This window comes from Chroicocephalus ridibundus, chromosome 4 (assembly GCF_963924245.1).
Source record: "Chroicocephalus ridibundus chromosome 4, bChrRid1.1, whole genome shotgun sequence".
In the NCBI taxonomy this organism is placed as follows: domain Eukaryota; kingdom Metazoa; phylum Chordata; class Aves; order Charadriiformes; family Laridae; genus Chroicocephalus; species Chroicocephalus ridibundus.
The window spans coordinates 93,207,028-93,221,830 of NC_086287.1; the positions used below are offsets into that span (position 1 = coordinate 93,207,028).

General features: G+C 39.2%; 1 protein-coding gene across 3 annotated transcripts in view; it reads left to right on the top strand.

Annotated features, from left to right (window-relative positions):
- Positions 1–14,803, top strand: part of BANP (BTG3 associated nuclear protein) — a 153,665-nt gene that overhangs the window by 91,539 nt on the left and 47,323 nt on the right. The window lies entirely within an intron of this gene.

Sequence of the window (14,803 nt, forward strand, 5' to 3'; positions counted from 1 at the left end):
AAACGTAACAAAATAGGAAAAAAACCAAACGAAGAGGAACTGCTACTTAAGGGATATTGACGGGAAGATACATTCTCTGTAGTTACGGAATGCAAAACTAATCTGATATTTCATTTAAGATGCCACGTGTTTTTTACTACGTAATATAATTTATCCACTTTCAGGGAAAATGATGAGTGATTTAGAAGCTCATTGAAGGTCAGCAGGCCTTGCTCTACAAACGAATTAACATTTTTGAAAAACACTTATGTTGCAAATCCAGAGATTCTGTATTTTTTCGTTAAGACTCAAATTCTAATGCGCTAATGGTGACAGGACCATTTCTTTCCATATTTGTGCCACTGAGTTGGGGGATCCTTCTGCTTTTCTGGCGCTTTTTTCTGACAGTGAGAGTGTGTACTGGTTCTTTGTGTCTAATTGTACTCTGCCCCTGTTAAATCTGTCAAATTTCAGAAGTGAGTTACCGGATGTCTAAGTTCACTAATCGGCACAGAAAGCTGTAGCAGGTATTGAAAGCCACCATAACTGGAAAGTAGCTTCGTTTTTTTTCCTTAGCGTTTTAAATTTCAAAATGCATAAAATATTTTCTTTGTTTTCTTTAAAGAATGGAAAACTTGAATATTTTTCTAGCACATTTTTTAATATTCTGTTATTTAAGAAGTTATAGCGAAGTTTTTTTATTCTGGATTTAAGCTAAAGAAAAAAGGCAGGGGTCTTTAAATTTTTTTTATTTTTTTTTTTTAATTTTGGTAAGAGTTTAACTGCAGTAACCTGACCACATCCAGTAATTTTCATCACTTTTTTTATTGCTTAAAGATGTATTGTAACTCTTTCTTTAAGATTTGTTTAAAAGGAGGTGGGAGGGATGACCCTGTCACGTTTTGAACAGTGCACAGAAAAGGATACCTAGTTGCTGCTATTTCTACAAGTCTTCTCCTTCACCTTGTTGAGATTTGAGTTGTTTTTCTTTCCATGGTGCCCTCTCCATCTTCTTGCTCATTTATGGTGCGTGCTGCTGGGAAGGCAGTAAAAACAAGCTTTTGTACCAGCGAGGCGGCGGTATCAGATCCCTGCAGACGTTATTGGGTCGTAAGTTTCAGTTACAAACTGGCTGCATTTAGTTTTCTTTCTGCGCTCTTTTGTGCCAGAAAATACTGCTTTATTTTATGGAGAAAACCAGTTACGTCCACATCTGATACATCACCACGAACAGTATCCTCTGCTGGGTCAAGAGGAAAAGATTTTTTTTTTTTTTTTTTCCTAGCAGCATGGCCCATTCTCAGCTGTAGGAATTGTTACACCTGCCTGCCATCAGTACTTCTACAGTTCCCACTCTAAGACATGTTTATTACTAGGTTTTTCTATTCCAAGATGTAGCAGGTATATGTTGGCACTCCCTTGAAGTACTTTAGTCCTCTTGAAAGTTGATGTTATTTCATTCATGGATAAATATTTCCCTGTTTTCAGAGTGTTTAGCAGGGACTCCTGGAGCCTCTCCCTCTTTTCCATATATTATTTAAGTTTACATGAAATCGGTGGAAGAACAGACAAGACCAAATGAGACCTTACCCTGGTGTATGCAGAAAATGTGTAACTCTGCTTTTTAGGGGTTTTTGTTTGGTTGTAGCAAGTGTAAGTGGCCACGTTTCCCAGCTTAACTAAAATTAGCTATCTAAATGCCGTGCTGCTAAGAAAAAACCCAATAGCTTAGATGAATTTACTTTCTTTGTGCTATCTCCAGCTATTGAAAAGAATCTTTTATTGGCTGGTTGCTGATCCTGAATGCTGCTGGGTTAACTTGTTTGGGTTTTTTTTTTGTTTTTTTTTTTTTTTTTTTTAATCAAGCTTGAGTAGGGACTGTTTAAAAGACTCTTTGCAAAATTAGCAAGTATTTTTGCATTTTCTTCTCTCAACTTTAAAGCAGCCTTTACATGATGATGAAGTAAAAGGCAACATCTTGGTGTAAGTGTGGGATGGCACAAGGAGTAACTACTATACATTTGTGCACTTAGTGCACAGACAAACTGTTGAAGTTTTTATGTAAAGGTAATAGAGGGTGGAAAGAGTACTTTGTGGTGCTTTTCAGATAAATGTATCCAAATAGATTTTACCTGTGGGAAAGGAAGGAAGCAAGGAAGAGGTGTAACTAAGTTTATCAGGAGTGGAAGAAAGGATTTGCTGCTTTGGAGATAAAGCAAATATTAAGTTGTTTTAGTGTACTTAAGATTTCGTGTGTAGATATTTATATGTTGTAGTCTATCAAAGGTCATTTATTGTTGTCGTTAATCTGCAGTTCAGCACCTGGTTTGAAAAGTGAGTTTAGGAAATCATGGGCATGGCTGCCCGCTGGCTCCACTAAAGCTCATCGGGTCCGTGGTACCGGTCTGGGACTTGCAAAGCCATTTTTGTTTTACCATTTAGTAAAAGGATAAGCATCTTCAGTCCATAGCACTTCTTGAAAAATGCTCATCTTCCTTTTGAATTCCTCAGCAGCCACTTCGTGATTGCTGTTTACTGGCATTTGCCCTGCTTCTTTACGTGAAGTCCTTGATCTTGTCTTGGGAGCGGCTGTGACTGTGATGCCTTCAGTTTTATTGTGATAATGCTTTGTCTCATCCAGCGTCTTAGTGTAGCACCTAAGAGATAACACGTAAGACAGTGTGCGGTTGCCTTTCAAGTCGGTTAAGAAGTTTTTCCCCATCTACTAATTATCATTAATTACCGTGCATCAACAGCCACACAGTGTTTTTGTCCTGTGGTTTTTTTGTCTTTTCTAGTTTGGGACCCAGCCTACCTTTATATGCTAAAAAAAATAAATACAAATCTTTGCTGAAGGCAAAGTAAACAAAGTCTCTGGCAGCAAAATCTCATATTTATGGCACTTTTTTTGTCACTTCAGCTTTTGGCAAAGTGTAACAATAAAGAAATAGCTTCCCATTAATAACAGAGGATTCAAATTTGACCCTGCTTTCATGCTTCACTTCAGTGACGCAGGTAAAGATTTGTTTTGGGAGCAAACAGTAAATTCCAGCAGATACTTGGCTGTAAGCACGTAATATAATGTCTGTGTTTTAAACATAGAGCTTTTTCCCTAGTGCTTCTCAAGATTTAGACATTATGTCAGGCAGCTATTTTTGTCTTCTGTTCAGAAGTCCCAGTACCCAACACAGAGTCTCTCGTCGTGACTCTTCGTGCACTCTTACCTTTCTCTCATGGCAAACTTGGTTGTTTTCCTTTGGCTTGCTGATCAAAAGTAGTGAAATGTACAGAGACAGGTTAAAATCAGCCATTATTTTAATACTTGATATATGTGTTAGGGTATTTTTTTTTTCCAAATTACTTGTCTCCATTTATAAAAATTTTCGTACTGGAAGAAAGAATTAATAAAGGTGATTTGTTAATCTCTTACAGGTATTTTCTTTGATAGAGTCCCCGAGCAACGGGGTCCCTAAAGTGATCTGTGGTGGTTGTAAAGCAAGGCTGTTTAATGAAGGTTTTGGAAGAGGATAATATTTTCTGTCATCTTTTTTATTTTTCTCCTAAGAGGGTGGGTTGTTCCATTAAAATTCCATTGAAGCAGACAGGAGCATTTATAATGCTCCAAAGAATGTGTTCTCTATTTTGGAGTATATTATGTTCTTTATTCACCCAAATCTTGTTTTAATATTGCTGTAAACTTAATAAGAAGAGATGAGATATGAAATGATAATCTTTTAAATATAAGGAAAAATAATTTTCTCCACCTTCATAGAAGGCATAGGTCTAAGCTGTCTCTTATTAGAGATTTTGGTAATAAAAATCTCTGCTTGTAGAATAGCAGTCATCACAAAGCTATCTTGCTGTGCTAATCTAGAGAAATCATTTCTTTTTTGTTTTGTTTATTTTTTTTAGTGCTCTTCATTTATGATTTTTCTCATCATGTGATATGAACCCTGTCTTTATGCCGCAGATCTGCCCTTACCCCATCACTGTTCCACTTCGTACGCTCTAATAGTTCCATGCTCAGTTATTTTAAATATTAGGGATGCCTCTAGCACCACGTGTGTGTTCAGAAATCACTGTCCCACACTCCAGATTCCAACCCAAGAAGGATTTGGGGAGCGGTTGGTACAGTTGGACTGTCAGTGCCCATGATGGGTTGATGCTGGATACATTCTAATGCTAATATCCTTGGCTGGATACCAACTACTTGTTTGCTGCGGGCAGACCCTGATGATTGCTTAGCTGTTCAACGTGGAGAGGTCTCCTTTCATTCTAATGAAGACCAAAATAAGTGTGTGTGTGTGTGTGTTGTCAGGTTACTAAACGGCAAGTATGGAGTTCAGGTCATTAACATAATTAATCTTTCCACTGTGTTAAGCGCAAGGGTAAATCTTGATGACTTAAATCTGTTTCCAGATTTCCACATTGTCTGCCTAGGTTAATGATCAATGGGATTTGGGGTATTTCACAAACGGTGGTCATGACTTCGGAAATCTTTTGTGACTGATTTAAGTATGTGGACATGGGAAGCGGCTCCCCTTTTTTGTCTCCTCTCCATTAGAACAGTTGCTTTTTGCCAAGTCTGGTCACAAAAGCTATCCCTTTTATAAATTAAACCACAGTGGGTCGATTGCAAATGAAGTATAAGCTGATCTTTCTAGAAGAAAACCTGTGATTTACACAGAGTTTTCAGGATTTTAACAAGGTAACGTTAAACATAGTGAGATTTGACCAGTTGATTGACTTTTATGTCTGTTGTCTATGCATTTAATCCTTTGCATGGTTCAAATATATTTTTCAGTTCAATTTTCCAGAATCCCTAAAATATTTTAAACTAGCTGAGTGAATATCTAATAAATTGAAGAAGGATGATAAAAGAGCATAATTTTGTGATTTGTATGCTGACTTGGAACAAACCATATAGGATGCCACATAATTCAGTCTATCTTTTAATAGTTAATGTGTGCTTCTATTTCAAGCATATACATGAAAAAAACCTACAAGATGACGACTTTATTGCTTATTTTAGACGTTGAAATCCCACATCAACAGCACAGTTTTCAGTTCTGATCTCAGATGCTATTTTAATTAGCTGAGATACATTCATTTTATTCAAAGTACATCTCTGTACTACTGTGAGTAACATTTGGAAAGTATGTCTGGAAAATCATCCACTGTAGTTTGCCTGAGCCATTTCTTTAGTGTTCTGCAAACAAAATTCTTCTTTTTGGAGTAAGTGCTTTAAATTATAAACTTGCTTCATTTTATTTGATCCAGTCTGCTGGGATTAATTGTTGTATACTGGCTCCATCAATTATTCAACTCGAGCTATCAGTTCTTGACTGGTCTGGAAGCAAAAACCAGTACTGCTTTACATGCAGATATTCTTTTTCTTTGATAGAAACTCTGGGCTCCAACCAGTGTTGAGCTATGAATGAATCTGTTTTATAAATTGCTTCATTTTTTTACAACTATTTTTGTTCCTGAAATATGTCATTCCATGCTTCTGGAATGTTGCTAAATATTTGTGTTAAACAGCAGAAGTGTTACAGAGTTCACCAGGAGGAAGCGTTAGAATTAAGTTATTTATCATGTTAGCGTGATTTTTCTAGTTAACTGTTTTGTTATAGGTGGCTTGTAATGACACTGCAAATGAGGTATCTCAGTCCCGCAGTAGTGACAGAGGAGTGGTACCGTCTTCAGATCCAGCCCGTCTTACCCTTACTTTGTGTATGGTTTCCAAGACTCTCTCTGTTTTGCTTCTGAGTTGGTACTACGGCGTTGACTCCAAAACTAAGTCAGGTCATGGGTTTCACTGGCGAAGACCCTGAGGGTGGCAGAAGTTTCTGTAATGCATCAAATTCAGTCAGAGGCAAAATGTCGGTGGTGGCAGTAAGTAAGTAGATGTAAGAGCTAGCAATGAAAAAATACCAATCAGTATTTCTGAATTCCAGATCTATGTTGTCAGATTTTGGGGGTTTGAGTTTTCATTTCAGCAGAGGCAGGTATTACAGCATGTCTCATAAACAAAAGCAGGAAGAAAATAGCACACGGCTCAAGGATAGGACATCTGCTGTGCTGTAAGTACCAACAAAGGAGATGCTCGTGTAGAGAGGAGAAAGCTGCAAGAATGACCAAACCAGAGACCGTGCTCTGAGAAGTGAATGAGATTGTTTCAGCAGCGGCACGGTGACTTTTGTTGTTGGCTTTGGTGGCATCATGTTTTCCTTCAAGATAAGTTTGTTTTATAACAGGTCAATCTACAAAAAGACGTTGTCAGATGGTAGGAATGGAGTGTAAGCGTGTAGAAAAGAGAATGTGTCCCAGCGTTGCATACAGAGGTATGCCAAAAATCAATAGTGAAGATAAAATTTTTGCCTATAGTAATCTCTCTGGGTATGTCTCGCACAGCCCTGTGCTGGCGGGTTGCATTCTGGTGTGAACCCAGATTGTAAGTCTCTTAAAGGTATGACTCTTCTGTCTGTGTATCTCTACACTACCAGGCAACAGGGCGCTAATCTTCAAGGCATGCGGTAAAATACCAAATGATTTTACTTTTTGGTGTGTATTTTTCATTATCAATGGTGGTATTTGAGAGAGATGCTATGTGAAACCTGAAGAAAGGAGTGATCAGTGAATCATCTGTTCTGAATTAAACAAAATATGACTTAGACTTGCATAATGGGAATGGAACTGTCAAAACCATTTGTTATTGGCCTAATTCTTTTCCAAGTGATGCTAACAATTTTACCAGTATTTGGCGTCCATTTAGTTCAACGCTGAATTTGTAACAAAAAAAATAATCACTCAGGAGTTTCACGAGTGTATTGCATTACCGTTTATGTAAGTATATACTTAAAAGCCCCAAACACGAGGAACAGATGCTCCTTCTTCCATGGAGATTTTCCAGATTAAGATGATTTTCATTTGAGTCCATGTATGTTATCTGGAGTAGATAAGTAGTACTTGAGGAAATCCAGGATTCTGAATGATTGACCTAGAAACGGGTAGATAAAACTGTTCAGGGGACACTTTCTTGTGTTCTTTTAGAAAACACCATTAATAAGAGCATTTTAGGTATATCAGTTGCAAATGTCTTTATTAGACATGCTCCTTTCCTTTGGGAAAATTTAATTTAGATCCTTGCTTTGAAGAATACAAGTCTTGGCTTACCAATATCTGTGACTTTCTGGAGTTATTTTATTGAAGATATACAGATGCTTTAGTTTTCCAAACATGGAATAGTGTATTTTTCATTATGATGGAAGGAAAGTGGAATATATTTGGGGACTGCTGTCAAACTTGATTTTATTTTATTATTTTTTTTTTAAATCTGTCACTGACCTTTAAAGGAGCAGAATTTTGTCTCACTGCTGGTCGTGTAGATGGAGACTGACTTGGTTAATGAAAAAGGAACGACACCCTTACAAAGTCAGAACATCTGAATTTGGATCCTCTTTTTCTGTGAACACGTCTCTTTTTTTTTATAGTAACACAACACATTTAATGGCTTGCAACAGTTCTAGAAGCCACAGTTAAATATCACTAAATTCTAGTTTTCCTTTTCACTGTACAGTAATTCAGTATCTCTTGTTTTTCTGGAAAGCTCTGATGAAAACTTGCAGCAAAGCTAACGGTGTCAGAGGAATAGAAGAATTCCTAGAATGTTGCAAAATAACTGACCGAATGGACAGTATTAGTGCTCTTGATCTCGTTGCCAGCAGTAGCAGCACTAGCGTGTTAATATCAGTCTCTCGTTCCCTGTAGCGTTTTTCAGTGCCCGATCACGCGATAGTGAACCGTTAACAAAGTCAGTGCTTTATTAACTTTGATCAAGGCTGATGACTTCTGTGGCGTGTTGGAAGCCAGCATCTTCCAGAGCAAAGTACCAACATTCCGTGTTTTTAACAGAATTTTAATCTTATTTCCTGTTCCATTACATCAGACCAAGCCAGATTGTTTCATAAGTATTTATTGTTTGTTTTATAATTTTTCTACTGACTGAAATACTACACTTTTCCTTTCAGCCTCTATCTAAAAATCTCTATAAATTGTAAAATTGTAATGGTGAAATCCTACTTCTCAGACTTTGTCAATACTGAGTGAGAGAGATTTTGACTTTCCTCATTGTTTCTCTCCTTAAGTAACTGAAATTTTTAGGCAAATCTATAGTTTTTCCCCTTTAGGATTTCCTGTAATGAAAAACTCACATCCTGTTAACTGTGGACTTGTCCTGATTGTAAAAAAGGGAAGCATAGTGTGTAAAGAAAATCAACGCTATTTAAATTATCCCCTGCAAGTGAATAGTATCTCTTTAAATCTGTTTTGCTTAGACCAGGAAAACACAACCGACAAGTCAGTGGTTTTCCCCAGCTCCAGTTCTGTAATGGCACATGGCATCCAGCAGCTCTTATTCCGAGCATTTGCAAACACTAATGATCAAGAAAAGAACTTAAAAGTCAGAGACTTCAGCCGTTGCGGTTAATTGGTTTGTTTTTTATTAGTCAGACCTTGATGTCGGTACAAGAACTGACATTTATTTTGAATTTTTTCTAAATTCATACAAATGCCATATTAATTCCAAATGTTGAATTTGTTGAGAATTGCGTTTTCCATTTCAAGTAAAACATTTTATTAAAACGATAAATTGATTTGTCATCTGTTTGCGTTTTTACTGTAATTATTATTAAAGCAGAAATCGGTGCAAAATGTTCGAATGAAATAATCCTTGCTTTTTTCAACACAACTGAGTGCAAAAATCAAAAGCTAAAAAAATCCCCAGACTTCCTCTTTCCTGATTTGGAAAGTTCTTTCTCTACTTGCTTCAGTGAGAAAAACTGCAATATAATAAGCAGTAAAAGTAGGGAAATGTGGGACTAAAAACACACACACCCCCCAAAATATGTTGAAACTAAATGTTTTTGTGAGGGGAAAAATAAAAGTCAAAACTATTTTCAGTGTTAAAAAATAAAATTATCGAATCTGCATTAGAATGGCGGAGCATGAACTTGCACGGCGATAATAACGATAGCTGCCTCCTGTGAGCTGTGATGTATTTAGCTTTATGGTCCATTACGTTTTACGGTTCATGTGACACTATCTGCTCTGCCGTTGATAGCATCTTACTGGAAGGAATGATTTGCGCCGGGCTGTATAAGCAGCAAGAGCTCGTGTTTTAAAAAAAAGAGTTGTCTGTGTTAAATATTCCTGCCGTAGGAGTGGTTTCTCAGGCGTGGAGCCTGCAGGGCTCTGCTGCAGGTGCTGCGGAAGGTGAATTACGAAACCCCCGAAGACAGCAGCAGTGACTTCTCGGTTGGACTGCGCTCAGCCCCGCGCTGCGGCGTTGAGTTTGCCATGTGTTCTTAGAGAAAATGACTTGAAAATTACACTTTTTCCTTCGTGTCCGTAATTGTTACGGACAAAGTGCGCAGATTTAAGAGCGTAGCTAAGAGTACAATTGTTTTGAGAATAGCTACTTTAAAAAGGAAAACGTTTGGAGGAATAGTTCCCCTGTGCCTTTCTCTGAGAAGCCCGTTACTGGAATACTGCTGGGGAATGATGGTGTCATAGCAGTTACAAAATACAAACAAAATTTATTTTCTCTCACCAGTAAATGCTGAGAGAAATTAAAAGAACAGTTGAAAGGCATAATTTGGTAGCCGGGTGCTTTCTCAGAAAGACTGTATACATAGTAAAGGAAATCTGCTGTTGAACAAAAATATTCTGTTTCTGTGAATAAAGTATTACAATCTAATAATAAAAAAAAGAGCTATAGGGCAAGGATAACAACAGAGGGGTTTTCTGGAGCATCCCGAGACATTCGCATTCCGCAGCAACTTAAGTGATTCTGGCTGGGATATTTTTGCAAACAGACAAACAATGCTTCCTGAGGCTTGTTGTGAAACCTTTGGGAAGGTATGAACGCATCAGAGCTGAGAGCAGTCCTTAGTACTGATCAAAGGAAATTGTGCTCCCTCCAGTAGAAAATATATAGGGAATACGTAACACTTATAGGAAAGATATATAAGAGAATTTGGTTCTATGAATTACACGCGTGTCCTCTGGATAGCAGAGAAATCTGTTGTGATGGAGAAGCTTGTGCCATTGATCGGTTTGTTTTGATGCTTAACATGACCAGCACTTCAGTTACCGAAACTTTTCATTGTTAATTATTTCCTTCATCTGTGTATATGTTGGTAGACACTAGGTAACTTTTCTTGCGACATCTCTGTTTTAAGTTGTGGAAGAGTTGTACGGTGTCTTTTAAGGTATAATGTTCCCTTGTAGGTAGCCTCAAAAATAGGAGATTTAAAGAGAGAGCCCAATGGAATGGAGGACCCAGATGCCTTTTAAAATGGGGCTGGATTAGATGCATCCCCTTGGAAAATCAGGGGCCTTATTTTTATATTTTGGAAGCGGCGTTGATAGGTAGCAGGGGACCTTTGTTTTTGAAAGTATGGCCTTGACAGAAGACAGCTCCTTGACTCGCGCAGTTTTTGCACAGACTTCGCTGGTACTAGAATATTGTATTATATGTGAGCTGTAAATTTCGAGTTGCTTTAGAATTATTTTGATTCTGGATTATTTTTTTCCATGGAAAAACAGGCACCGATCTTGTATTCTTAGAATTACATAGCACTCTCTTAAGAATTAGCTTAAATAAAAAAACTTCATTTTTGTGCTGTTCTTTGAAGCCTTTTTGAGCTGTTCTTTTTAGGTAAAAAAATAGACTTTCTCTACTCTGGTACATGTTATTTACAATAGTTGTCCATATGTCTAATCAGGGGCTTGTTTCTCCCCCAGGATAGTCTCTGGCATCTTTTTTCTTTAGTTGCTCCAGGAAAAGTTTGGCTCCCGAAAAATCTTATTTTGGCTTTGCTTTGGTTTCCCCTGGTCTCTGTTCTCATAGCCCCATCAAAGGCTGCCTTCCTGGCTCCTGGCTGTCCTGACATTCCTTCTCGGTTGTGCTTTTTGCTGAAACTTCATGAATATACTGCGCTAGTGCCTTTGAAGTATGCTCATGCCACTTTTGTGTGACGGGTTTCAAAGACCTAACAGCCTTTCTCAAATTCAGAGTGATTTGGGCAACTCGGTCCCTTGGGTTCCGTAGTGGCTGCCAGGTAAAACTTCAGCAGCTCGATCGCTGTCAGGCTTCCAGCTCTTTTATCCCGGTGCGGGCAGGAGCACAAAGGTTCTGGCACTCCACCGTAAATGTGATCTCAAATCATGACTTCATGTAAAATTCACAGCATTTGAGTGTGAGTGGTAATTGAGATCAGGAAATACAAGCGAGTGCCACTTTTTTTTTTCTTTTTTCTTCTCATTTTCGGCACGGTGGTTTGATATTCCTGTGTTAGCGGCATTTCAGTTGAGTTGCTTGAGACTGCTTTCCTCATCAATATCATATTTTTTCATGGTAAATCGGTCCTGTCAATGTTATGTTACATAGTCAGTCCTCCACAGCCTTTCCTGGTAGCCATGCGAGAGCTCTAAAATACTTATTTCAGGAAAAGATTTAATTGTTCCAGGTTGTCATGCTCTCACCAGCACAAGGTGCGGTGTTAGGGACAGCTCCGTTAAAAGCTGAGTTTTTGAGACAAAATACATGTAGAGGGCTGTGAAGGTTATGTTGTTATTTTGCATAGCCAACTTGGAACAGGACATATAATTAAAAATAAAAACCAACACCGCAGAGGCGCACATGCAGTCTTTCAAAAATCTTGTGTGATCGCTGAATTCCATGTGGTACGAGGCATAAAAAGGAAATAGAAGATATCCTCAGTGGGAGAACGGAGGATGTAAAACATGCGTCGGAGCTGAAGTTTGCTAGGTGTACAGGAAAGTTTAAACAAGAATGGACTGAGCACAACAAAAAGAACTACAGTTGGACAGTAATAGCTGGTTTTGGCACACTTCAGACATTTAACAATTTTCTTTCAACTCTGAAAGAGAAAGGTAACTGTGAAATTGAATCAAAGAAGCTGGAGCAGGGCTGTGTTCCAGTAAGATTTGCAATACAGGGGAGCGATGCAGTTTTACCTTCTAAGAGAGAAGGTGCTAAAAGTGGTTGAAATCACAGAAAACCGTGTGACTACTCAAGAACCATTTTTTCAATTTTGAAGGGGTTTTTTATTGTTTCTGTGATAAGAGATCAGGTTGCGGTAGCAATCTGATGGAAGAACGTCAAAAGCAAAACGCTTTTTAAAGCTGTAGAATTCGTGCATCAAAGCAAGCCACTGGGTTTGTGGTAAAACCTGTGGATACAGCTCTGCTGCTGCGGGCACGAGGGAGAATGCCAAATACTGCAGGAGAAGAGACCTGGAGCCACAAGCCATGTGGATCATAGAGCTGGAGTCCAGCAGAACTGTGTGTTAAATACTTGGGTTTGTTTAATCCAGCAGCTCTGCTTCCTCATGAGGACAGGAGGGCCATAACAAGAGCCCATAAAAAGCATAATAATATCTTTATTTGCATTTTAATCCTTTTGAAAGAGACAGTTTTCTCAGATTATCATTTGAGTTCAGTTCAACACCAGAGATGCTCTGTTGAAAATTACAACATGGTTTTGATAGCCCAGAGCAGTGATGGCCAAAGGACAACCCAGGGGGACAATTTGGCCTGCCAGAACTATTTATTGACTGGATGCATGGTCATTGCAGCACTCTCGGCTGTGTTCGTGTGCTAGAAAAATCTCTTTTGAGTCTCAGCAGCACTGTCACTATATTTGGATATGTACTCAGCTGGGAGGAAAGGTGATAAATAATGTGCTGGAGTTAGTCTGACTTACGGTCAGCAGAACTTGTATACTGGAAGGGGCCCCACGGAGAAGGCAGAAGGTGGTGTGTGGCTTGAAGCTCAGGTGTTCGGGTTGTGGGTCAGTTCGTGCACTGGGGAGGACTGGGAGCAGAAGAGGAGAGGGTAAGGGAGAGGGTGAGCCTGGGGGCAGAAGGAAGAGCGAGGGCAGGGAGGAAGACCGAAGGAGCACTGCTCTTCCCGTGGTTTCTCGGCATGTGGCTTGTTGGCTTGGGTTGGACGGATTCAGGGCGAGTAAGTGCGGGAGGGGAGAAGCTGCGCTTTGGGTGCCGGGAATAGTGGATTTCAGAAGAGGCAGTATAGCTGAGTTTGAGATGTCTTTCTGATCTCTTTTTTGAACTTCAATGTAGAGTGTCAAATCCTTGTAATGTCAGTAACACATTTGGAGAAACACGAGAGAGTATGCAGAACGGTCGCGTTAAAGCTGTGGTGATTACTACTGTGCTGTCCGAGATAGACTAGGAAGAGGTGCCGAAGAGATTCCTATGTGAGAAATTGTCTGAAGCCTAAGAATGGTGATGGGTAAAGATAACTTACGGACTTGTTTGTAAATCCAGAAATTCTACACCCCACCCCCGCCAACCCCAAAACAACCGAAACATAGGAACCCCCAGGACCGCAACAGCACCAAAACAACTGAGGCTTTCTGACTTTGTACAATTCTTTCACCTCTGTGTAATCAGAACTAAAGGTCAGGAACTGGTATGTGTAGTTGCTAAAAAAATAATTATGCACCGGTATCGTCAAAAAGAAGAGGAGGGTTTGGCTTTAATACAGCTATGTGAAAAGTTTTCATGATTTGTCTTTGAGAGGCCAGCTGACCATCAGCCACTAACGGGTATTGCCAAATAGAGCAAATGGGTGATATCCCACCGGAATATAAAGATTGCTCTTTTGACGGCAGATATACGATTAGCCAACGAAATACAAAACTGTTAGACACTTTATGTTTGCAGACATTGTTGCTAGAGCTTTTGCCAAAAGCACAGTGGAAAAAAGACCAGAGTTAAATTTAGTACATGTCAACCTGATCAAAACCAACCCTACACAAACAAAGGCTGTCCAGATTCAGACACAATGTGGCCCGCAGTTGCCAGAGCTACCACAGAGGATGGGATCTCACAGAAAATACTCAAAGCTATTACAGCAGGAGGCTTGGGGCAGCATATCTCCAGTGTCAGTGTCTGAGTTCAGTAGGCCTTGTAAGGACTGGAGGAGGTTTTATTTAAGGTAGCAAACTAGGGTTTTCGTTGTTTTGTTCAAAACGAGTGTTTAAAAAGATACACTATGACTGTTCAATCTTTTTTATTTGTTTTAGTCCAAAGGGTTACGGTAGCCTCAGATCCACTAAAACCCTTGCAAACCAATCTGTACTGGATACTGTTAAATTGCAGAATAGCAGCAACGAAGGATTGAGAATCACCTTGTGACACTTTGTCCAACAAAAGAAAGAAAACGAGAATGCCTACACTGCATAGAAAAAAGTGATGTTTGAAAGACTTGGACTAGAAGATCTCATGAGACCAACGTATTAATAATGTTTTTGGTTTTGCCTTCAAAAAAGACCGTGTGGGTCTGCAATGGGAAAGAATGGTGACAAGGAGCAGGGGTGTCTTATGAGCTTGTCCTGTGGTTGTGTGAGAGAGTGTACCCAGATAGGCCAATGTACAGTAACAGAAGAGAGATGCACAAAATCTAGGAGGAAAGAAGGTCATTTCTCCAGAAAAGATTTCAAACAGGCGGGGGCTCTAGGATGAGACCATGAATGCCAAGGCAAGGAACTAGCGAGCAAGCCCCATTACCCTAGCAGTGCCAGGACTTCGAGAGGGCCCAGAAGGTTCAAGCACTGGCACAGAGAGCGTTTTCCTGACTGAACAATAAATAACTTAACCACAAGGTTGACTGTAAATATTTCATGTTATGTTGATGTTGGTCTTTAAATCTTTTAATGCGTTTCTGAGTTCTCACTTGGAAGGGGAACGTGGTGTTAGGGACTGGGGCTTTGAAC